Consider the following 23,167-nt stretch of genomic DNA (forward strand, 5'->3'; position numbering starts at 1 on the left):
GAGAGCAGTGTGGACGTTGGGCTCAGGCTGAAAACTGGGCTCTGAAACTCAGCGAGGGGGGTGGGTCTCAGATCCTGGGCTCCAGCCTGAGCCCAAATGTCTACACTGTTATTTTTAGCCTCACATCATAAGCCTTGCGAGTCTGAGGGTACGTCTACACTACCCGCCGGATCGGCGGGTAGAGATCAATCTATTGGGGATCTATATATCACGTCTACTGTAGACACGATAAAATCAATCCCTGATCACTCTCCTGTCAACTCCGGAACTCCACTGTGGTGAGAGGCGGAAGCAGAGTCGATGGGGGAGCGGCAGTGGTCGACTCGCCGCCGTCCTCATGGTCAGGTAAATCGACCTAAGATACGCCGACTTCAGCTACGCTATTCACGTAGCTGAAGTTGCGTATCTTAGGTTGACCCCCCCCAGTGTTGACCTAGCCTGAGTCAGTTGACCTGGGCTCTGAGACGCACTGCCAAGGGTCTTTTTTTGCCGTGTAGACATACCCTAACTGACTTGCCCAAAGGTTGCACACGAAGTCTGTGGCAGAGCAGGAATTGAACCCTGCTCTCCTGGGTGTGAGGATAGTGTCTTTAGCCCCAGACGTCCCACCCTACGCTAGATACAGAATACTAGGGCTTTATACTAAATCCCCTTTGTGATTCATGTATATGGGCAGTTTTCCTTAACTGCTTTAAAAACCAGACCTTTCAGTCTATTATAAAAGAGCTTTACAATTACAATTGTCAGAAACCTTGGCATGGCCATAATGTAGTAGATGATTCATTTATTGTTAGATTTATGACTGGTGAATTCTGGCCATTTGGAAGCTGGGCCTATATTTCACGGACACTCAGCAGAGATATTCTGCTTGATTCAAATCCCTGGACTGTGAAATTCAGTGCCTGGCCCTAGCTGAGGGTTAGAAAATGTCTATGAGGGAGGCAAAACAGATGATGGAGAAGATGAGCTTATCTCAGTGAATTCCCCACCTCCCTGTGGGCCTCACTTCTTTACCTTTATTTTTAAATACAGCACCAAGCAAAGGCTTGAAGAGGTATGGCAAACTTACTATCAGCTGGCAGGTACTGAATCTATTATCCACAATTTCCAGCATATTAAATGAACTTGAAGTTTCCTGAAATATTCCATGTAGTATATGTGTTTTAACCCATCCTTCGAATGGCAGCTTACCACATGCATGCACACTGCATTAAAAAATATCTTATTTGTTCTTGCAACTTTTTCTTTCTGAACAGTTCAGTCCTGATGGATTGCATTTGTACTATAAACTGCAGTTTTATAACACATCTACACGTCCTTTTAATTAAAAATACTAAAACAAAAGGTCAAAGTAATGAAGAGTGATTAATGCATTTTTTAAAAAGGGACAGTTGGGTCAAATTCCCCCAATTTAGATTTTAAGACCAACTGAAGTGTTTCTGTGACATTTTTTATTCTAACAGGAACAGTATGTTTTTAAACCAATGTGCACTGAACTGAGAGTCAGGTGATCTTGCTCTGCCAATGACGTTGGCAAGTCATTTCACCTCTCTCTGCCTTGGTTTCCCCACTTGTAAAATAGAGAAAATAGGACTTTGTGAAGTGCTTTGACAGATACGGGTGACAAGTGTTATATGAAAGAGCTAGGTATTGTTAATAAGGTTACAATAATAATTCTTCTTTAATAAATAATTATACTATATTTATTATTATTTAATAATAATTAATAATGTATTGTTAATAATGGTCAGAGAAGTAAATAATTATACTATATTTATTATTATTTAATAATAATTAATAAGGTATTGTTAATAATGGTCAGAGAAGTATGTGTAATTTTGTGTCTAATTTGCATAGAGATTTAATGTGATAAGACATCAGGCCCTTTCTTCCCCTGGGTGTGGGATTTGAGCTGACACACAATATACTCCTCCTTTAGCATATCTGATGTGCGTCAATCCAAGAACTCAGGGACTGAGATACATTGCTTAATTTAGATCTGCCTGTGTGGTGGCATTCGGTGCTAGTTCCAGGTGTTATTAGCATGCTGTGCTATTAGACTGCCAGCCCGGCTCCTTAACATTTTTTTTTTAAATCACATCTAACATATAGCCACTGCCTGATTTGTTATGGGTGTCGATTTTTGGCTGGCCTCCATCTCAAAGGTTAGCTACATTACCTCTATAACCACAAACCTGAATGCGATTTCCATTTTACAAGGATTATGTGAAAATGTATGTATGGCCCATCAATAGTTGAAAAAAATACCTTCATGATTCCATTGTGGTTCCAAAAACAGTGCATAAGCCTATAAGTTGTGCTCCACAGATTGGGTCATACTGACCACCAATATATCAAGAACCTGTCTCGCTTCTGATGAGGAATTCAGGATTTTCATAGAATCATAGAACTGGAAGGGACCTTGAGAGGTCTTCTAGTCCAGTCCCCTGCACTCAAGGCAGGACTAAGTATTATCTAGACCATCCCTGACAGGTGATTGTCCAACCTGCTCTTAAAAATCCCCAATGATGGAGACTGAACAACCTCTCTAGGCAATTTATTCCAGTGCTTAACAACTCAGAGTAAGGAAGCTTTTCTAGTTAGCAACCTAAACTGCCCTTGCTGCAATTTAAGCCCATTGCTTCTTGTCCTATCCTCAGAGGTTAAGAACAATTTTTCTCCCTTCTCCTTGTAACAACCTTTTACATACTTGAAAACTGTTCTCATGTCCTCTCTCAGTCTTCTCTTCTCCAGACTAAACAAACCCAATTTTTTCAATCTTCCCTCATAGGTCATGTTTTCTAGACCTTTAATCACTTTTGTTGCTCTTCTCTGGATTTTCTCCAATTTGTTCACATCTTTCCTGAAATGTGGTGCCCAGAACTGGACACAATACTCCAGCTGAGGCCTAATCAGTGTGGAATAGAGGGGAAGAATTACTTCTCGTGTCTTGCTTACAATACTTCGGCTAATACATCCCAGAATGATGTTTGCTTTTTTTGCAACAGTGTTACACTGTTGACTCATATTTAGCTTGTGATCCACTATGACCCCCAGATCCCTTTCCGCAGTGGGCATTTGATTTCCTTGCTTAAGAGTCTAAAATAAACTGAATTCTTGCAGAAAATTGGGATGATGAGAAATGCAGAACAATGATGAAAATTAGAGAGAAAAGGTGGGCGAGGTAATATCTTTTATTGGACTGACTTCTGTTGGTGAAAGAGACAAGCTTTGGAATTACACAATGTACTTTGAAAGCTTGTCTCTTTCATCAATAGAAGTTGGTCCAGTAAAAAATATTACCTCGCCCACCTTGTCTCTCGACTATCCTTGAACTGACATGCTGACAACAACAAGGCAAACAACAATGGAAAATTAAAGTGACATTTAGGAAAAAAATGAATCTGAAGGATTCCCACTGTTGACAGTTTTCTTTGATAGCAGCCTAGTGAAAAATGCAACACCTGATTTATTTTTTCTTGATTAAATGGTGCCTCAGGAATAGCTGTTGTGCTTTCAGTTCATACCCTACCTTAATCTGAATTAATTTTCAAGTATAGACAAGCTCCTAGATTCGGGATCTACTTGGATCGGTGTAGAAAGACTAATCCACTGACGTATTGCCTTTTATATCAGGGATGTTCTTACATCAGTGGAATGAGAACCATTACTGCCTTCTGGTAATGTGTACAGCCATAAAGCTTTGTTGGTTCTATTTAGTTCACATGAGCATCGCAAAGTTCAGATGCTCACTCCAACCTCTGATCTCATGTGAGTTTTTTTCAACTGAGATTTCAAATGAAACCGCATGACAGAGATTCACCAATACTTTCGCCTGAGCTGGACATACTGCAAGAGCTTCTCTCTCGTAGTCAGTATTTCTGGGTTTTGCTGAGGCCAGTCAGGTGCGGGAGGCGAATGGGAGCATGCCACTTCAAATTTAAATACATTTTTTTAAAACTATATACACAAAATCTACACATGCCAATTACAGCTACAGCTACAAGTAGGCAGAATGTAATTGCAGGAGTCTGAATTTGGTCAAGACACTGTGGTGAATACCTTCCTTCTCTGATGCCATGTCTACCCAAGAATTTTTGCTAAATTTTCCCTGATATTGGTCTGAAAGGCTTTGTTTGCTTGTTTTGTTGCTTTCTTTTTATCTTTGGCCTGGTACTGCTTTATAAAGGTATGGTTAAAATGGCACAGCCCCCCTAGTGTGAATGTGGTCACACCAGTATAAATGGCCTTTGCTGGTCTAGTTTTAGACCAATAACTATATTGCTAAAAAACCCCACACCGTAACCAACATGTTTATCCTGGTACAAAGTCTCTCTGTAGAGCGGGCCTTAGAAATATCAGGAATGTCAACTCTGGCCTGCCCAGGTTTCCTGGAGGACTTTGAGGTTCTCAGAGCATGTATATATTTTAGCTTTCAGACTTCATTTGACAGTTGAGAGAGCTCAAACTTCAGCAAACACTTCCCTTCTCCCAAAACAATTAGTAGTTGAAGTTAAATAGGTGTTAAAAAAAATAAAAATTTTAGACGGTCTCACTACAGATTGCTTCCCTTTCAATTGCTTGGACCTTGTGATATAAAAGTTTCATTAGCTCTTAAAGGTTTTATAAATAGAAAAGACCCAAATTTCTCATCTAAAAAACAAGGAGGGAAAATAAAATAACTACAAACCATTAACCCTCAAAAGAAAGCCCCGAAAGCATACTAGTCCAATTTATATTTCTCTTCACAAATCACCTTTAAGACTCTCATCATGAACCAATTCCCTTTCCACAGAATTGCTAATGAGGAAATGGAAATACACTTGAAGGGCTGTAAAAGTGCTTAAAGAATTACTGGAGAAGCCAAACAGCCTTTTAGAACATTGATTAGCAATGAAATCAGCAACCTTGTAGTGATTGTGCAGTTTAAGGCAATTTCTATTTTTAGGACCTATAAATAGCAATGGTGGCCCAAGATCACATTCCACACCTGAGACAGAGTTTACTCTTTTGTTTACACACTTGAAAACAAAGTAAAATCTTTCCTATACCCAAAAGGCTTCCTACTTGACTCAAATCCATTATCCACTTCCTGGTCTTTGAGTATTTTCCTTGGATACAAGATTTCCCCCAATATGCCCAAAACCGGGTTTACGTTTTCTTGTAGTGAACTCTCCACATTTAATATAAACCTCCACCTGTAGACTGCTCAATCTGGACTGGGGTCCTTAGCAGATCACAGTTTGAAATGCTGTAGCCAGGTAGAATTTTTATCCAACCTAGACTGATGAAGGATCTTCTGCCTCACTGAAACAGGACTTGTTTTTGTAAAAAAAAAAAAATTCTCTCCTTTTTAATTGTTCAACCACTTAGGAAAAAAGAAAGACCATTGCTGGTTAGGCTGAAGCCATAACATGTCCGCTGTGCCCCTTGGCAAGCCATGAACGAATAGAAGAAATGCTTTGATCAGCTCAAGCCTTTACATGTCAGGAAACTGACACTAAAAAATAGCATATAATGAAACACAATGCCGGAGTAGGGCACTGGAGACCTTATAAGTGAGCATGCTGAAAGCAATCACCAGCTTTATCAAAAAGGGAACATACACTACAATAATCTGATATACCACACAAGTCATTTCTCTTCCTTCTAAAGCAGTGGTTCTCAAACTGTGGGTTGGGACCCCAAAGTGGGTTGCGACCTGATTTTAATGGGGTCGTAAGGGCCAGCATTAGACTTGCTGGGACCCAGGGCTGAAGCTGAAGCCCTAGCGCCAGCCCCACTTAGGGCAGCGGGGCACAGGCTGTGGCCCCCTCTCTACCCCACCCAGGGTGGCAGGGCTCAGGCTCCGGCCCTCTCCCAGGGTCATTTAGTAACTTTGTTGTCAGAAGGGGGTCACGGTGCAATGAAGTTTGAGAACCGTTCTAAAGCAAATCGACAACTAAATCCCTTTAAGAATCTGGGCCTTAGTCTACCAGTCTGATAGTAGCTATCCGGCTTTAATGGGAAATAAGGAATGCTACTGAGCAAGAGATGATCCAGCGCCTCAAAGTTTGGCTCCACAACTGAGCTACACCAAAGCGCAGGGCTGTGAGGTGTTTTGGGTGTGGTTCTGGTCCATCTCTGCTAGGGTGAGCAGAGAGCAAGTGTGAAAAATCGGGACGGGGGTGGGGGGTAATAGGCACCCATAGAAGACAAAACCTCAAATATCGTGACTGTCCCTATAAAATTGGGACATCTGGTCACCCTAATCTCAGCTTGTATCGAAGCGGGCAATGTCAGTAAAGACAATTTCAGAGGCCTGTGCTGCAGGATGAGCTCTTTTTCAACACTGGCACCTGTACCGAAATTGGAAGACTATTTCTCATTGTTCAGATCTTAAAAGGTGAATATTTCCTCTTAAATACGTATCTGAACGGCTTACACCAAAAGGATGGGGCCTAAGAAGGATCTGACCTTTATTAATAAGAACTTGGCCCCTGATGAGGGCCTGTTTAAACTACTAACAAAGAAGTTTATTACATGCCCAAAATGTACGAAAGCAGAGAGTTTGGGTCATTCATTCAAAAAGGGACAGGATTAACCATGCTCCCTCAATTATCCTCTTCCTGTTTGACTCTAGAGTAATGGGAAAGCCCACTGTCCCTTTTCAGTTCAGGACACTGGGGATCTCCATGCCTGTCAAAGCTTCTCTCTCCAGTTTGCTCCCTGCTGCAGTGGAAGCTTAGCTGACAACATCCCAGACCGAGACAATCAAAGGGGCTCTGCGGCGGATGACATTTGCTCACCCTGTGCTCTCTAATGTGGATTCAGTTAACACAGGTTAAAGGCTGTAGAAAGAAGAAAGTTATTTCAGCGGCTCGGTCACAACTTTGACCCCCAAGACCAGCTAAACCATGAGGAAAAGACACGCAGATCAGCAGGGAGCATGTACACCACCAGTCTCGTCTACACATGTATGCAGTGCTGGCGGGATGGGGAGAAGGGGGACAATTGAACCAGGGCCCAAAGCTAGGACCACCCCGAAAACATCTGTAACTGGGATGAAATAGGGGTGAAAAGGGAGGGGGGTCAGACCCTGGCAAAATGATGTACCGGGGCCCCAAATTTCTCTCCATGGGCCTGCACATATGTTGCATGGTTTTAACTCTACCACCAGACTGGTAGAGTTAAAGTGGTGTAACCCTCATAGCATACATGCAGTTATACTGTTGCATACGACAAGTATAACTATATTGATAAAAAGATTACACCCTAATAGAGTTATACTGGCACAAAACTGTATGTAGACCAGGACCTAACTGGAGATGGTTGGAAAGAGGCTTTTAGGGCAGAACAAGGGCTGGCCAATACTGAATGACAACTTATTTAAATAAAAAACAACTTATTTAAATAAATTTGCTTTGATGGCATTTGACACCTTTTTATGCTGTCATGGCCATCTTGAAATCTCTCTGAGTTATAAAAAGGAGGAGAGAAAAGTTTCAATCATCAAATCTGAGAGCAGAGCAGCACCAGTGCCATGTGACTTGTATGAGTGGTTCCCTATCGGGCAGAACAAAGGGCCCACGAGATAGCCAAAGTGAAGAACTTACCAACAGCCCTATAACCTGAAATACATTCACCTAACAGGTTTGTGGAGCATTTTCCAACAACACAAAACAATTCATAGCAATCAGAGTCTGACAACAGCAAACTCAGAACAAATGAAATGGGTAAGATTGTAGAATACGTGATTTGCCATGAACGCTGCCCTTGGCTTCAAGCAGAACAGTCTGCTTGCCCTGATATACAGCAACGTCATATTACTGCAGCTCCAAGGAAGCTAATGAAGATGTCTTTCCCAGGGCTGTCACTGCCACCCACCTGCCGTTTGATGACTTTACACATGTGTGACAGGTAGTAATGTCACTGACAATCTTTCCCTAGCACCCGTTTTTTATTCCTCCTGACACTACATCTGTCTGCACCGTTCCAAGGGACGGGCTCTATTCACCAACAAGCCTTAGATTATTTCCCCCTTTCTTATTGCTGTTTATCTTTCTACAGAATTGGATGTATTAATTTCTCTGCTCCTCCACCATTCCAGGCAATAGATCAGCTTACAAGTGTAAAACTCAGATCACAGCAGGAAAGGATCAGGTCAGCAGTAAACGAGACATACATAGTATCAAATCCCCTACAAAAGCAGAATATAGTCTCCTGACAGAGGATATATCAGATACTAAACTAATACCACACTTGGTCTGAGCCAAAAGGCCAAAGAGAAGTGATCCCACAGGAAAAAGCATCCAAAGCTTTGCTTACTCGCTTCTTCGCTAAGCTGATTTCAAGTCAGATTCTCTTTAAGTATTAATGTTGGGAGAACTGTATTTTTCCCTATTGTGCCGTCATTTTATTTTTCTGCAAACCCTTTATCTCTGTTTATGCTTGCCTAGCCTTCGTCAATCATTTTGTGCAGATACTCTTATCTGTCACTAGAGGGCACTGTGGAATCCCTAGATTTAAGCATTACTTGTTAACCCTTTCCCAGGGAGGTGACTTTACCTAGCGTAGGTTTCAGGGTAGCAGCCGTGTTAGTCTGTATCCTCAAAAAGAACAGGAGTACTTGTGGCACCTTAGAGACTAACAAATTTATTAGAGCATAAGCTTTCGTGGGCTACGGGTTGTAGCCCACGAAAGCTTATGCTCTAATAAATTTGTTAGTCTCTAAGGTGCCACAAGTACTCCTGTTCTTTTTACCTAGCGTAGAAAATCTCCTTTCCTTACCTCACACATTTCTTCCCTGACTTACAGGGGCGCTGGAACAATTTGTATAGTGGGGGTGCTGAGAGCCATTGAACCAAACTGTAAACCTGGTATATAATGGAAACTACTTCAAGTCAGGGGTGCAGCAGCACCCCCGCGTCCCTAGTTCCAGCACCTACGCTGACTGATTGCAATTGAGAGGGAATGTTAACACAGTAACAAATGCATTTTTCAAAAACATAGCTCGTGCAAAGGCCAGAAGCAGGACAGAGCACAATATTCCTTCACATCCAATAACTCAATTGAAATCACTGTTAAAGTTTCAGGGGAACCTTGTTCATCCAAAACGTTCTGCAAACTGGAAATTCACTTGCTCCCAGGAGCGAAGAGACCTGTGTTCTGTTCCCACATTTGCCACTGACCTGCTGTGTAACTTTGGGCAAATCATTTCTCTGTGTCTCTGCTTTCCTTTGCAGTCTTTGCCATTTTTTTGAAGCCAGATTGCAAGCTCTTTGAGGGCAGAGATTGTCTCTTATTATGTATCTGTACAGTACCTAGCAAAATGGGGCCCTGATCTTAGCTGGGATCTTTGGGGGCTATGGTCCTAAAAATAATTGACTAAGGGGTGGCTTGGATAAATGTGGGCTCTGATAACGAGATTGTTAGCAGGTAACTGATTCACGCTGAGGGTCCAGGAGTCCTGATGCATTCGGTCATGACTGGGGACAGAGGTCCTTCTGGCTTTCCAGGAATCAGTTCCCATCTGCTAGGCACCGTACACACATGTAGTTGAAAAACCAACAGTCTATGCCCTGAAGAAGTGATGAGCGATAACAGGCAGAGAAAAGCAAACAAACAAGGGAAGGACAAGATAACGGGAAACAATCACATATGGTAAGGTAAACAGGAGTCGCAGCATGGCCCCCTGCCCAGCCTTTGCCAAGTGTTTGGTAGGCTGTGAAAAATCACTGCCCCGACTCGCCTCCGTGATAATGCCAAAGCACACCACCCTTGGAAATGGAATTTATGCATCCAAAATTTTCCAGATGAGTTTAGGCCAGATTTCTGCTGGTTAGCTAGGTTGGTCAGGAGTATGGAGAGGTTTGAACCCTGACTGACATAGCTGTGCTGGCAGAAGCCCCTAGTGTAGAGGTAATTATACCAGCAAAGCTGTACTTTCCCCAGTGTAACTCATTTTGCTCGGGGTCGGGGAGGGAGATGGCTGGAATAAGCTATACTGGCCAAAGTGCAGTTTTGCTGGTATAGCCCAGTATCGCTATCCCAAGGAAGGGCTCTGTAATAGACTGGGCTGCCCCCTTAAGGGCCTGGGGCCAGCCAGCCCTGCTCAGTTTATCAGACCCAGCTGGGAAGAGGCCAGATGTTTTCTATAAAGGGCTGAGAGATCTCAGTTGGAGGGAGCTGTGGGTGGGAGAGGGCTCTGCCTCCTGCAATAGGCCCTGAAGCAGAAGGGGCAAAGGGAAAAAGGCTCTGGGTGCTGTAGCCCAGAGTGGGCTGAGGAACTGTTTGTGTTTGATGTTTTGCCTAAATTTTATGACGGGAGAATAAAATTGGGCCTGGAAAAAGACTTTGGGTGCAGAAGTGAGTCCTTCATGGGTTGTGGAGACAGAAGTTTATATGCGGTGCAGCATGCATGCAGGCAATTAGCCCCAGGAACAGAAGGGAAACTGAGGCAGCAGCTAACCCAAAGCCAGATTGGATAAGGTGGCCTATCACATGCTCCTAGTGTAGATATGGCCTTAGAAGAGAAAATACTCACACAGGAGCTTGCTTCCTGATCCTGGTTAGTCCTCCTGCTTAGCTCTGCTCTCTCCCTGACCTATACAACCCCTTCAATGTGCATGGTAGGTTATCCAGAGGGGATGCACATGCATCTGAAGAACAGGAAAACCTGGAATAGATGAGAAGTGTTATAAAGGCAAATCAGGGCCTTTGGGCCCTAATTCAGTAAGGTGCTTAAGCAGGTGCCTAAGTTTAAGCATTGACTACTGGCTGAATGCTTTTGGAAATCAGATCATAGCTCTTCTGCCTCCAACCTCCCTGGATGATCATGGAATCTGGGAAGGTGGGACTAAGAAAAAGAAATTCCTCTCTTATTAATGGGCCCATAAACGTATGGATGCGTTTAAAAAATGAAGCTTGGATTGCTTGCAGTAAGTCAAGTCAAGTTTCAGTGAAATAGTACCCAGTGCTATTTGTGTTTTAAATGGTACAGTGCTATTAATTAGTGTTCAAATTAGGCAATAAGATAAGAGTCGACATATAATAGTCTGCTAATATATGCCTTGGGGGTGTTGGGAGGTGCAAGTCTGAAGGAAAAGTGATTTTAATCACCACAGAAGTGTGTTAATAATGGCCCATAGATTCTTGTATTGCTCTTCTGACACTTTGGAATATTACATTTTCCTATTAAAATGCCCATTATCCTTGAGTCCTCTAAAAATTTATCAGTGCAGCCATATTCTGCCAATTCCTACTCCACATATTATATATTTAGCACAATCCAAAGGATTTATAATTAGAGATGGGCCTGAATCAAACTCCCAGATCCAGAGGCCACCCAGCTTTCAGAACTGACAGATTCGGCTCCATCTTTGCTCATGAGATGACACCTCCTCTCTTTGCTGCCCCTGCTGCGGCCTTCTTGCCTTCACTGTGCCCCATGGAGCAGGCCGTGTGGAGAAGAGTCAGACAGTAGGAAGGAGACAGCAGCTTGGCCCTGAGCAGCAGCAGAACACTCTCCTCTCAGGAGGACAACGTGAATGTGTGGGCAGGAAAGACCAGGCCTGAAGACAGGAACAATGTTTGGGAGACACACAGGATCTAGGCTGGACACATGGCGGGACAGGAGAGAGGACCAGAAGAGTGACAAGTAAATGGAGGCAAGGGAAAGAACTGAGGGGAGAAGTCAGGTGGGGACACTGGACCATTATGTGGGAGAGTATAAGTAGAAGTGGTGGGGGATAATAAGCCAGGTTGCTGGCAAAGGTTGTAGGACAATGGTCGTGGTGAAAGACGATGGGGAGATATTGGGAGCAAGAATGGAGAAGGGTTGATTGGTGTTGTGATCAATGCATATCACTTGGAATCAGGCTGCCTGGGTTCTCATTTCAGGTCTGCCAGCGACTCAGGCCTCGTCTCCCTGCAAAAGGTGTACTTAATTGGTTTGTAGACTAATACAGTTAAACTGGTGCACACACTCCTGTGTGGACACGCTTATTTCGGTTTAAGAGGGGTTTACTTCAGTTTAACTTGAACGTGTTCCTAGTAGACTTAAACTAAAGTGAAAAAGAGACACATATGCAAAATGAAAGTGGCCACACAGGAGACTGCACTAGTTTAGCTATATGGGTTTTAGTTCACACCATAAGTTAAATATCGGCGCAAAAAGCCTTTGTTGAGCCAAAATAAGAGGTTCCACACAGCCTTCTGCACCAGGTTCATTCCATCCCTTACATAAAATTGTTCCATGTAGAAAAGCTCTCACTGTGTTTCCTGGGACAACTCAGTTCACATCTATGTGCCTCAGATTTTCCCATTTTAGGAATATTTCCCTACCTCCCAAGCCAAGAGAAAAGTACTGTAAGGATCTTGGACGGCTGGAGTTCTAGAAGTGCCAAGTATTGTTCTTACTGTTGGGTTAGGAGTATGAGAAAGAGCCAGAAAGGCTAGATGAGAAGAAAGTCATGGGATGGCCACCATTTTGGCAGACACAGGAGGGACTGAAGTGGAGACTATGGAGGAAGTGCTATAGCTTGAGCTAGAGTGCCAGGGCTCCCTAGTTTGGGTTATACGCACTCGTATCTTCTGTGGATTGGCACAGAATCCGTAGGGGGAGAGCCGTACACACACCAGTGGGCTACATTCACTCACATCTGTGGGAAGTATTATGGGAGGAGAAACAGAGTTTTGGCAGCCATCAGACCAGATCATTGCAAACTCGTATCCGTCGTCTACAAAAATCAAAGCCTACAAAGTACACCCAGGGTTGTTGTTCTACTGACCCCAGGGTATCCTGGGGGTATTTCACAGACAATTAAAGCCACTGCACTGAGGAGCTTACTGTCTAAATACTGCACTGCGCTAGGTACAGTACGTGAGTGGTTATACAATGGCGTCAGTGAAAATAGTGATATTTTTCATTTCCGCTTGGTTACATTACTCCTCCAAAAAATCATTTGTACTCAATGCCATTTGTCTGCAGTACGTTGCTAATCAACTACAAAGACATTTTTGGGCAGAGGTTATTGATTGACTCCATGTAAATAGGTGGAACCTTTTAATTAAATACAAATGCAGATGCAATAACTCTCAGTGCATTGACAACATGCAGCACAGACCACTGGAAGGGGCTGATTCTGTTCTCATTTCCCCTGGCATAAACCAGGGCAAGGCTCCAGTCCAGCAAAGCACTTTAGCACGTGTTTAAGTCCATCATATTGAGCAAAAGAACTCAAGCACGTGTTTTAGTTCCTTTTAAATCAATGGGGCTACTCAAGTGCTTAAAATGAAGCACTTGCTGAATCAAGGTCAATGGTGTTGCATTGTGGGTGTGAGATCAGACTCAGGCCCAAGGAATTCCAGCTGCTAAAACGCCCCTGTGAATAGCTGCACGAGTTAAGCAGCAAAAGAACACTACGGATCAGATCCTGCAAGGTTAGGAAAGGCCTAGGCTCCCTTTGATTTCATTGGGAGAGGAGGGTACTCAGGACATCACAGGACCAGGCCCTAGAGGACTTCGTTAGCTAAAGAAATAAACTTTCTATGTTCCCCTTCAGAGGGTATCACATAAAACATTACGGTACCGGTTAAAAGAGAGAGAGAGAGAGAGAGAGAGAGAGAGAGAGAGAGAGAGAGAGAGAGAGAGAGAGAGAGTGTGTGTGTGTGTGTGTGTGTGTGTGTGTGTGTGTGTGTGTGTGTGTGTGTGTGTGTGTGTGTGTGTGTGTGTGTGTGTGTGTGTGTGTGTGTGTGTGTGTGTGTGTGTGTGTGTGTGTGTGTGAGATATTCATTAAGCAGGTTTCTCTCCCTTCAGCTAATATAATAGGTTTATGACTTTAGAGACAAACTGACAAGCTTCGTAAAACATAACAATGAGGTGCTATTTAACCCAATGAATAGCATTCCAGTGCAAGCTATAAGAACGTTAGAAAAACAATAAGGAATTAGCTTTTGCTCATTTGTCAGGCTAAACAGCAGAGGTACTTGGGGCTTTATATTATCTTTAAAGGGTTTATTTTTTATTTTTAAGCAATTGCACATTTCACTGGCTGTTGGTAATTAATTCCCCTCTCCGAGCAGCGATGATAACACTTCATTTAGATTTCACAGATGTGAAGTGATCGCTTTTAAAAATCTTTCATCCTTCAGCTCTGTTTGATGGATATCTCAAATGACAGAAGACATGATTAACTTGAGGACAGACAGAAAGTGTAAGTGGCTGTTCAGATTCACTCGGAGCACACACACAGGAAAGCAATCTGGGTCTTTCAACTTGACCCCTATTATCTGATGACTCCGCACACCATTCCCACTAAGGTTTTCTCTAAGCTCTTCTCCGGATCCCTAAGCAGAGGCCCTGGATCACCTCCCTAGTTAGTTTATTCTAATGGCTCTTAACCTTTTCCATAGAGAGACTCCTGTACTACAAAACCTCACTCCCACCCAGCTAGGACCCCCCTCCCTTCAATTTAGCAATGTGGGAAGAGCAGGATAGTCTCAACCCCAGATCTATTCAATTCTCAGTTGTTCTAACTGTTAAGAATTTACTAAGATGTGGGGGTAACATTTTCAAAAAGTGCCTAAGTGGTTTAAGAGTCTAAAGTTATGTCTGTGCTACAGAGCTTATGTTGGCATAGCATTGTAGACACAGCCAACACCGACAGAAGGAGTTTTTCAGTCAGCCACCTCCCTCAACAATGTTAGGTATGTCTAGAGAAGCCCTCTTCCATCAACATAGCTGCATGTACACTGTGGGTTTTGTCAGCAAGGCTATGACAGACGTAACTTTTAAGTGTAGACCAAGCTTGAGTCCACAGACTTTCAATGAGATTTAGTGCGTGTCTACACAGGAAAAAATGGTGTGTTAACTCAGGCCTGGATTACACTTAAAATGTCACACCCGAGTGCTATAGTTAAGATGACCTAACCTCCAGCATTGATGCAAGTAAGTTGCTTGCTCGGGGTGGCGGACTACATACAGCAACAGAAAAAACCTTTCCATCTACACTAGGGCTATGGCTACACTGGCAATTGAATGACAAAACTTTTGTCTTTTATAGGTGCTAAACCCTCCCCCCAGAAAGACAAAAGTTTTGCTGATGACAAGCACCAGTGTGAACAGCACTTTGTTGGCAGGAGCGCTCTCCTGCCGACAAGGCAAATGCCGCTTTTTGGGGGTGGAAGTTTTTTGTCGGCAGGAGATCTGACAAACAGCGTGACTTTTCGCAGCGTGGCTGTAGCGACACAGACGTGTTGCTAAAAGCGATGTAGTGTAGACATAGCCCAGGGTTCTACAGTGGTGTGTGCTTGTAGTGTAGACATAGCTAACCTGGGTTAAAATAGCAATCATGACATGACAACTTGGACTTTTAACTCATGCAGCTACCCCAAGTTAAAACCTGGGGTTGAACTTGCACGGCTAACCTGAGTTAATAGCTAGGTAGCTGTGTCTTCACTGCTATTTTAACCCAAGGTAGCTAACCCAAGTTAAGAACACACCTTTTCCCCTCCCCCCCCCCATAGTATAGACATACTCTTAGGTTCCTAAGTGACAGTTGGTGGACCATGGATGCCTTTGAAGATTTTACCCCAGTCTAGTCTTTCCTCAGTTTTAGGCCATGGTTCTGTGCCTTTAGCTCTTTCCAATCATGTAACAAAGCCTGTGTCTGCACTAGGATTGTTTGGGCCCATAATTTCCAGCAGGTACAGGTTCACTGTGGGAGTCTATTGTACAAGCAGGGCTCAGGTTTTTCTTCCTCTATATCATCTAACCTTGATCTATGCAGGGTCAGACAACATGGTGGTAAAAATGCCTGAGCGCACCTGGGCCTTATCTACACTGCAGCTTCCTCTGGTGGACCTGCAGCGGTCTGAAAAGTCCTAGTGAAAGTCTAATGCACAAAAAGGTTCTACAAAGGTTAGATGGTAAAGATACATAATACATGAAGGATTTAAACCCAAATATCTGTTGGCATCTTGTAGATCGGCGATATTATCACATTCACTTCAGCAGTAAAGTAAATGCTATGGTTGTCATCGATATACAGCCTTGGTGTGATGTGACTGGGCGCTTTTCACCTGTAGATCATTGATTCACATACAAGGAGTTTGGTGTTGACCCAAAGATACCAGCTGATAGCTGTTAGGTGGGTTTTGTGGGTTGGTCTTACTTCTGTTCCTAAGTGTATCCATGGATCCCAAGGATTGTTATCGGCAGAGTCAGCAGCAAGCACAAAAGGTATGGGCAGCCAACCCCTCAATTCATTCCTGGTCAGGATTGAGGACATTGGCAGGGTAGCTGACTATGGTATCCGTTTAGTGGATAAAGAGAGGCTCTCAGTCTCCAAGGATATAATTCCAGCCCCTTTTCGCAAACACTAATTCCCTTTGGTAAGTACAGAAAGAAAACAAGATTGAAACCTTAGCGAAAGGCTGCTCTTTGGATTGCAGCATAAAGGGAGCTCAGTCACTGAAGCCATCAATTTTCATAAGGCAGGGAAAACATATGGGAGACAAAATCCTCCTAGCCTTGGTGTGCTTTGCCAGCTCATTAATATGATAGCAATAATGCCCTGACTTGGAGGAGGTGGTGGTAAGAAGAGTCCTGCTATGGAAATCTGTGACATGTTTGCATTCCAAGCTCTAGAGAAAACAGAGAGGAAGCAAAGGATTAAAGCAATAAAAAATGTTAATTTTTGCAGATTAGCAAAATAAGTAATTAAAAACAGGATAGTAATTCCAGGGCTCAGAGGAGAGAATTACAGGACCTGCTGGCATATAAACTGCAAGGGGATTTTATCATTCATTCCACTTCTACACACTGGAATAAATCAAGCCTGGTATTTGCTGCATTAATTGATGGCAGAAAACAGATCTGAAAAATTGCTTTCCTTAACTTTCTGAAGCATTACATTAGGTTATGATAGTTTAGAAATACCTGCTGCTTGGGTCACCAATTTCCTTATGTTTGCAAGGTGAAAAAAAATCCCCTATATACAGTAGTGTACATTCATTAGATTCAACGTTGATAAATTAAATTCAGGCAGGCACAATCCCAAGTGCCTCATGTAATGATGTGAGGATATAATGAAGTATGAGATTGGAAAGGGGGGGTGGAATTGTGATTTTGGATTCTCTCACTCTGAAATGGGAGAATAACAAGCAAGTTATAGTTAAGTGGAAAGTCGAGTTCTCTGGAGTTCACAGAAGTGGACAAGTTTGCTCCACATGTTGAGCAGTGATGGGCATGAGATGGAGAGTTGAGATCTTCCCCAATTTTTTGGGGTGGGAACGGATCAGATCCAGTGCTGCGGTCTGGGCATATTTCTGCCATTGATGTGAATTTGTGCTTTTTGGGGGCGGGGGGGGGGAGGGGTGGTGGGAGATGCTACTCAAAGAACCTGAGCTTTTCACTCTTTGTGGAGAAAGGATTTGGCACTGATGTAGACTTGACTCCTTTGCTTTAATGTCTCTGCTATCTGACACCATTCTAGTGTCCCTCATTGCAGGGGATGTCACCCATTTTGATCTCACAGTTACCTGCCTTCCACCTCATATTTATTGTTCAAAATCATTTACCTCAGGAATGGAGAGTCCTGGAACAGAGGTTATGTTTGGAGACAATTATTTACTCTGCAGGAATTAAGCCCTCAGTAGTTAAAGTTTCCAGCATGAATGGCTTTTTTTGGTCCTCCCCCATATTTTGGGCCTTCGTCACATCCCACATTTAAACCTGCCAAGACCCAAATGTATCAACCCAACAGAGCGGGAAGAGAAAGGTGCAGCTAGACTGGAATATAGTTGAAATGTCACCGTAAACTGCATTTATATTAGCCTGTTTCTTGCTGCACTGGTGATGAAGCCAGGGGCCAATGGTAAAGTCATAATCAAGACCCTGTGTATCACAGATAAAATCTTGACCCAATTGAAGTCAATGACAGAATTTCCCATTGATGTCAGTGAGACCAGGATTTCACCCCAAGTATGTGGTAAGATATCTGTTTCATGTTGCAGAATCGAGTGTGCAGCCAACTGGGAATTACACAGTTGTGTTAATAGATAAAATTGTTCAATAGCCTTTAGTTTTCATCAAAGTATTCTAATAATGCACCTTCAAGTGGTTCCTAATAAAGACGGGCTGAACCAAATACCCCCAGACGTTGGGAAAAATTGGGATCTAGATTTGAACTTGTTGGCCTGGATCCACCAGTATCTCACAGCTATATGTACACCCTCTACTGGTATCAAAGGGACCACAAAACAGCAGCCAAAGAGCTACTTATGATTGACTGGCTCTACCTGGATATGAAATGAAAGACTAGAGGTAGAATGGCTTGAGATTACTGGAGCCTCTTGGGGATTGAACACTGCACCGTGATCTGCTCACCCATTTTGCTGGTGGCATCTGTGGCTGCCTGTATAAAGAAGGCACTGTAGGAGGGAAACAAGTTAAACCTGCTACAGCAGGGGTAGGCAACCTATGGCACGCGTGCCAAAGGCAGCACAAGAGCTGATTTTCAGTGGCACTAACACTGCCCGGGTCCTGGCCACCGGTCCGGGGGACTCTGCATTTTAATTAAATTTTAAATGAAGCTTCCTAAACATTTTAAAAACCTTATTTACTTTACATACAACAATAGTTTAGTTATAAATTATAGACTTATAGAAAGAGACCTTCTAAAAACGTTAAAATATATTACCGGCACGCGAAACCTTAAATTAGAGTGAATAAATGAAGACTCGGCACACCACTTCTGAAAGGTTGACGACCCCTGTGATACAGATTTAAAGTTGGCCCCTTCCTGCTCAGGGATCACTACATTTCTAAGGATCTCAAAATGACCCTCAGAAGCCAGGGACAGATCCTCAAATGGTGTAAATTGTCATCGTTCCATTGACTTCATAATTTCCAAGGTCAGAAGAGACCATTGTGATCACATAGTCTGACCTCCTGTAGAACACAGGCCCTAGAACTGCCCCCAAATAATTCCTAGAGCAGAGCTTTTAGAAAAACCTCCCCATCTTGATTTAAAAATTGCCAGTGATGGAGAATCCACCATGACCCTTAATAAGTTGTTCCACTGGAGCTAGGACAATTTATACCAGCAGAGAATCTGCCCACAAATATTTGCCATCAAAAGCCCTGGCAAAACCCTCCCACTTCTAAGGCTGATCTTTAAATGGAAACAAAACAATTGCATCATGCATAAGCGCTACATGATTCGCAGCACATACCGTTCTTGCTAAATCCTATCCCAGATGTATACAAAAGGCCTGAGATTTTATTTCTAAAAACAGCTATTTTAGTTATTTATGTTCTTTTTTTTAATTAATTTTTGATCATTCTGTCATCAATATTCCCACTACCCAGAATGCTTTGGACGGGGCTTTGAGGTCAGTAACAAATGTGTTGGATGCTAGTGGATCCAGTAGTGTTATTCCTAAACTGTGATATTTCAGAGCAGCACTGAAAGAGTCCGGGAGAAAATACTATTGAGTGTATTAGCATTATTATTAATGATAGTACCTACAGGGCTCAGCTGAGAGCTTTGTTTGCACTGGGCAAACACATACTGAAAGCCATTGCCTGTCCCAACTAGCTTTTACAATCTTCCTTCTTGGAATCAGGGAAACACTCCACAGTCTGGAAAGCAGGGCTGTGTGGGTAGTAATCCAAAATGTAATGAGTTTGCGCTTTACGAGGCATTCATAAACCAGGCCCATTATTTACTAATCTATTGGGGATATAAAAATACTCAATTAACATCACTGTTCTTCGGCGTACTCCTGCAGTGTCCAGTGTTAGTATTTGAGATCCAAGCTTAAAAACGGGTCGCCCAAGCCATCAGTAGGTCAAATGCACATATTAAGTTCTGAATATGAGCTCTAGGGCGAAGCAGGCAGACTAGTTTAGAAGCTTCACTGATCTGTGAATGCTAAAGGGCTTAAATAAGGTCAAATTGAACCGAATGCCTGGTATTCACAAAATAGTCAAACATTTGTTTTCCAGGATTTAATGAGTTCCGCTGAAAACCCACAGCCTCGTTTTCTAGGGGAAGTAAAACTTGATTCTGAAAATTCTTTGGTAGTTTTTTAAATGGTCAGTTAATGCTATTTCCCTGTGTAAAACTTACACCATCCAACGTAACTCTTTTCTGGAGCACTCATGTGCTGTTTTAGGAATAAGAACAGAGGCTGGAGGTGTTGGTGCAGACTTGGATATTTGGAAACCAATTAAAAATGGGGGGAAAGAATTAACTTTGAGACGGGTCTGTCTATAATTAGCTGTGATTTTTGTTTCCAGGACTATTTTTCTTGCCCAACACCTAACACCTCCATTGTTCAGGGATGCTTTAATTAGATCAATCCAGTACAACAGTTTTCGGTGTATAGAGATCAATACAGAAATACATCTACAAAATGGAAGAGAGTCGGCAGTCTCAATAGACAACGGCACACCAATACGTGGAGAAAGTTTAGCATCAAATTTCCTAAGCTTTGGGACTGCTTCTTGGCTAATGCTGTATAGACTTTAAATTTAAAAATAACAAAAATGACTCTTCAATTTCTTTTATGTCATTGTGCAACATTTTAACTGCACCTTCTCATAAGGTCAATGGCTACTGACCATTAGGGCCAATTTCTGATATCGTTACTCATGATGATTACTCCACCTTACTCCATAAGCAGTCGCTTCCGTGGTGCTAGTCAATTTGAGTAAGGGTATCAAAATCTGGAGTTTGGTGTCCTTTAGTGGATACTGTTGAAGATTTTGAGCCAGATTTTGGCTACTTTTGGCTTCAATGGAACTACATAGATTTGTACCAGCTGAGGATCTGGCCCTTCACCCATAGCAGCACTAGTATAGGGTATGTATACAGTGCACATTTAACTGAGATTTTTACCTGGGTTTCAGCCTTAAGCCCACCTACCATCCATCTACCCCTTTTGGAGGTTCTTTAAGCCAAGCTTAGCTGACTTGGCTGGGGGTGGGGGGAGGGAAGGAGGCTACAGACCAAGCTCCACTATAACCCATCTACTTTGCTTCAGGTGCATCTGAAGAAGTGGGTTTTTTCCCTATGAAAGCTTATGCCGAAATAAATCTGTTAGTCTTTAAGGTGCCACCGGACTCCTTGTTGTTTCAATGAAGGGTTATTATGGGTGTATCATTCCCATGATTATGAGTTAGGAATGTACTGATCGATGAATCCATTATGGTCTTTCAAGTCAATTTGAGGATAATGAGAGAATCCTATATGCATCCATAACAATCTCAAAGGAAAATAAAAACTTGAAGAGTTTTAGCCAAAATCCCAAATTTAAACACACCTGAACTCTGGCGTGTTTGAAATCCAGACATGGATGTAAACTTTGCAAATGGCCAATATCTTTATTATGGGGTAAGCCACAAGTGGGTCAAAAAATGAGTGAAATTCAATGGGCCACATTATACAGAAGGTTAGACCAGTTGATCATTGTGGTCCCTTCTAGCCTTAATAGTCCATCGGCTTCTGACCCAAAACACTCTTGCACCAGGCAGGTTTTGAAACCCAGATCTGAAATGTGTGGTGGCGTTGGTCTCAGTCTAAAGAAAAGAGGGTGAAAAGAATCTAGTCACTGAAGGTGTATTGGGTCCTTGAGGCAGAAGTGATTTAATGATAGCTGAAAAGTTCATAATGAAGGCTTCTCCCTCTGCCCATAAACTACATCTTTGTGCATCGCACAAGTGAAATGTCTGAGTTCTGCACCACATGAAATTTCGGTGACTCATTCAAGAACTTTCAGCCCTGGAGATCATTTTCATTCAAATATGTGCTGACCATTAAGCTAGTGATTCTAACACAAGGAGGAATAATGCTTTCCAGTTTGGGGTCGGACATTAACGTTAATGCGTTTCTGCCAGATGTGTTGCCTTAAACATGGTTATGGAGGAGAATAATTTGTTTTTTCCACATACTGTGGCATGGCTTGGAAGCCAATGCTCTGACTTCATGCCTGCATTTGTCCCAATGGGGATTTGGATGCATTTATCACTGTTACAATCTGCCAGTTCAGAGGTGTCTTCCCTGCATTTATTATAACTGTGCAACACATGGGTTAGCAGGCTGGATTGCCTCACTTTTATCCTGTCAGTAACTCAGAGCACAAGTCTAATTGAATTGTAGCAGAAGGGCTGCACACCCTCAGATATGCAGTGCCAGGATGGAGAAATGTATATTCCCCTAAATCTTTAACTCCTAACTTGCCATTTTAACAAAATCTTGAGCTAACTTGATATAAGCCCAACAAATTTGGAAAGATTCAGGTGCTTGAAAGCCTTTATGGAAATTTTCTTCTCAGAACTCCCGCGGTCTTCTTAGATCTCAGATTCTACCAGTAAACAGGTTCCACTGAGGTTACAGCTGTAGTTAATACTTAGATGGAAGACCAAACTCCTCAGTTACCATGGGAATTTGCATGGAACAAAAAACAGAACAACTACAGTATCTAAGGGAAACTCAGGATGCTGTAGAAAGTGATAGTGGCAATTCATTAACTGGCACTTTTCTCTCAAAGATCAATACTAGTCCAATGCCTCAGCATGGTGTTAGGGGACAAGTTAGGGGGAAGTGCTCTCTTCAGGATGACATGTAAAACAAACATAAGCCCTGACCATTAGCAGTATTAAAGTTCCCATAGCGCTTTTCACCAAAAGAGGAGTGTTCTCATCTCAGTGTTTTGGTGAAATTCCACTTGCCATTTCGACTGATTGCTCTAAACTGCTAGATTCCACCCAGAAGTGGCTGCATTTCATTTGTCAGTGTATGAAAACAGTAAACAAAAAGGCTTTGGGTTCCTTGCACAAGATAGCTTTGTATTGGGAGAGTACAGTCAAATGTGGACCTACAGAATGATGCTTCAGCAGTGGAAAGGAAGGGGATGGCCCAGGACATAGACGCTGACCCCGTGGGTGCTCCGGGGCTGGAGCACCCACAGGAAAAAAATAGTGGGTGCTCAGCACCCACTGGCAGCCCCCCAATCAGCTCCTCCCTCTCCTTCCCAATACCTCCTGCCACTGAACTCAGACTCAGAGAAAGACACTGCAGTGGGTGTTCAGCATTTTTCATTTTGATTCGGAGGTTCCCACAAGAATCCACTAATATTCTTCTCAGGTGAAAGCTCCATCCCTGGGAAAATTGAAAAC

The 23,167-nt window shown here is 42.8% G+C and overlaps 1 long non-coding RNA gene across 3 annotated transcripts in view; it reads right to left on the reverse strand.

The window, feature by feature from the left end:
* The window catches only part of LOC135972531 (uncharacterized), a 208,238-nt gene that overhangs the window by 80,953 nt on the left and 104,118 nt on the right, over positions 1 to 23,167 (reverse strand). The window contains exon 3 of one of the 3 annotated variants that reach the window (XR_010589014.1): positions 13,852 to 16,626. The exons of the other annotated variants lie outside the window; for them this stretch is intronic. This is a non-coding gene — a long non-coding RNA (uncharacterized LOC135972531). Of the gene's footprint in view, positions 1 to 13,851; positions 16,627 to 23,167 lie in introns of those variants that run through there. 3 annotated transcript variants of the gene reach the window in all.

This window comes from Chrysemys picta, chromosome 7, assembly GCF_011386835.1.
Source record: "Chrysemys picta bellii isolate R12L10 chromosome 7, ASM1138683v2, whole genome shotgun sequence".
NCBI classification, from domain to species: domain Eukaryota; kingdom Metazoa; phylum Chordata; order Testudines; family Emydidae; genus Chrysemys; species Chrysemys picta.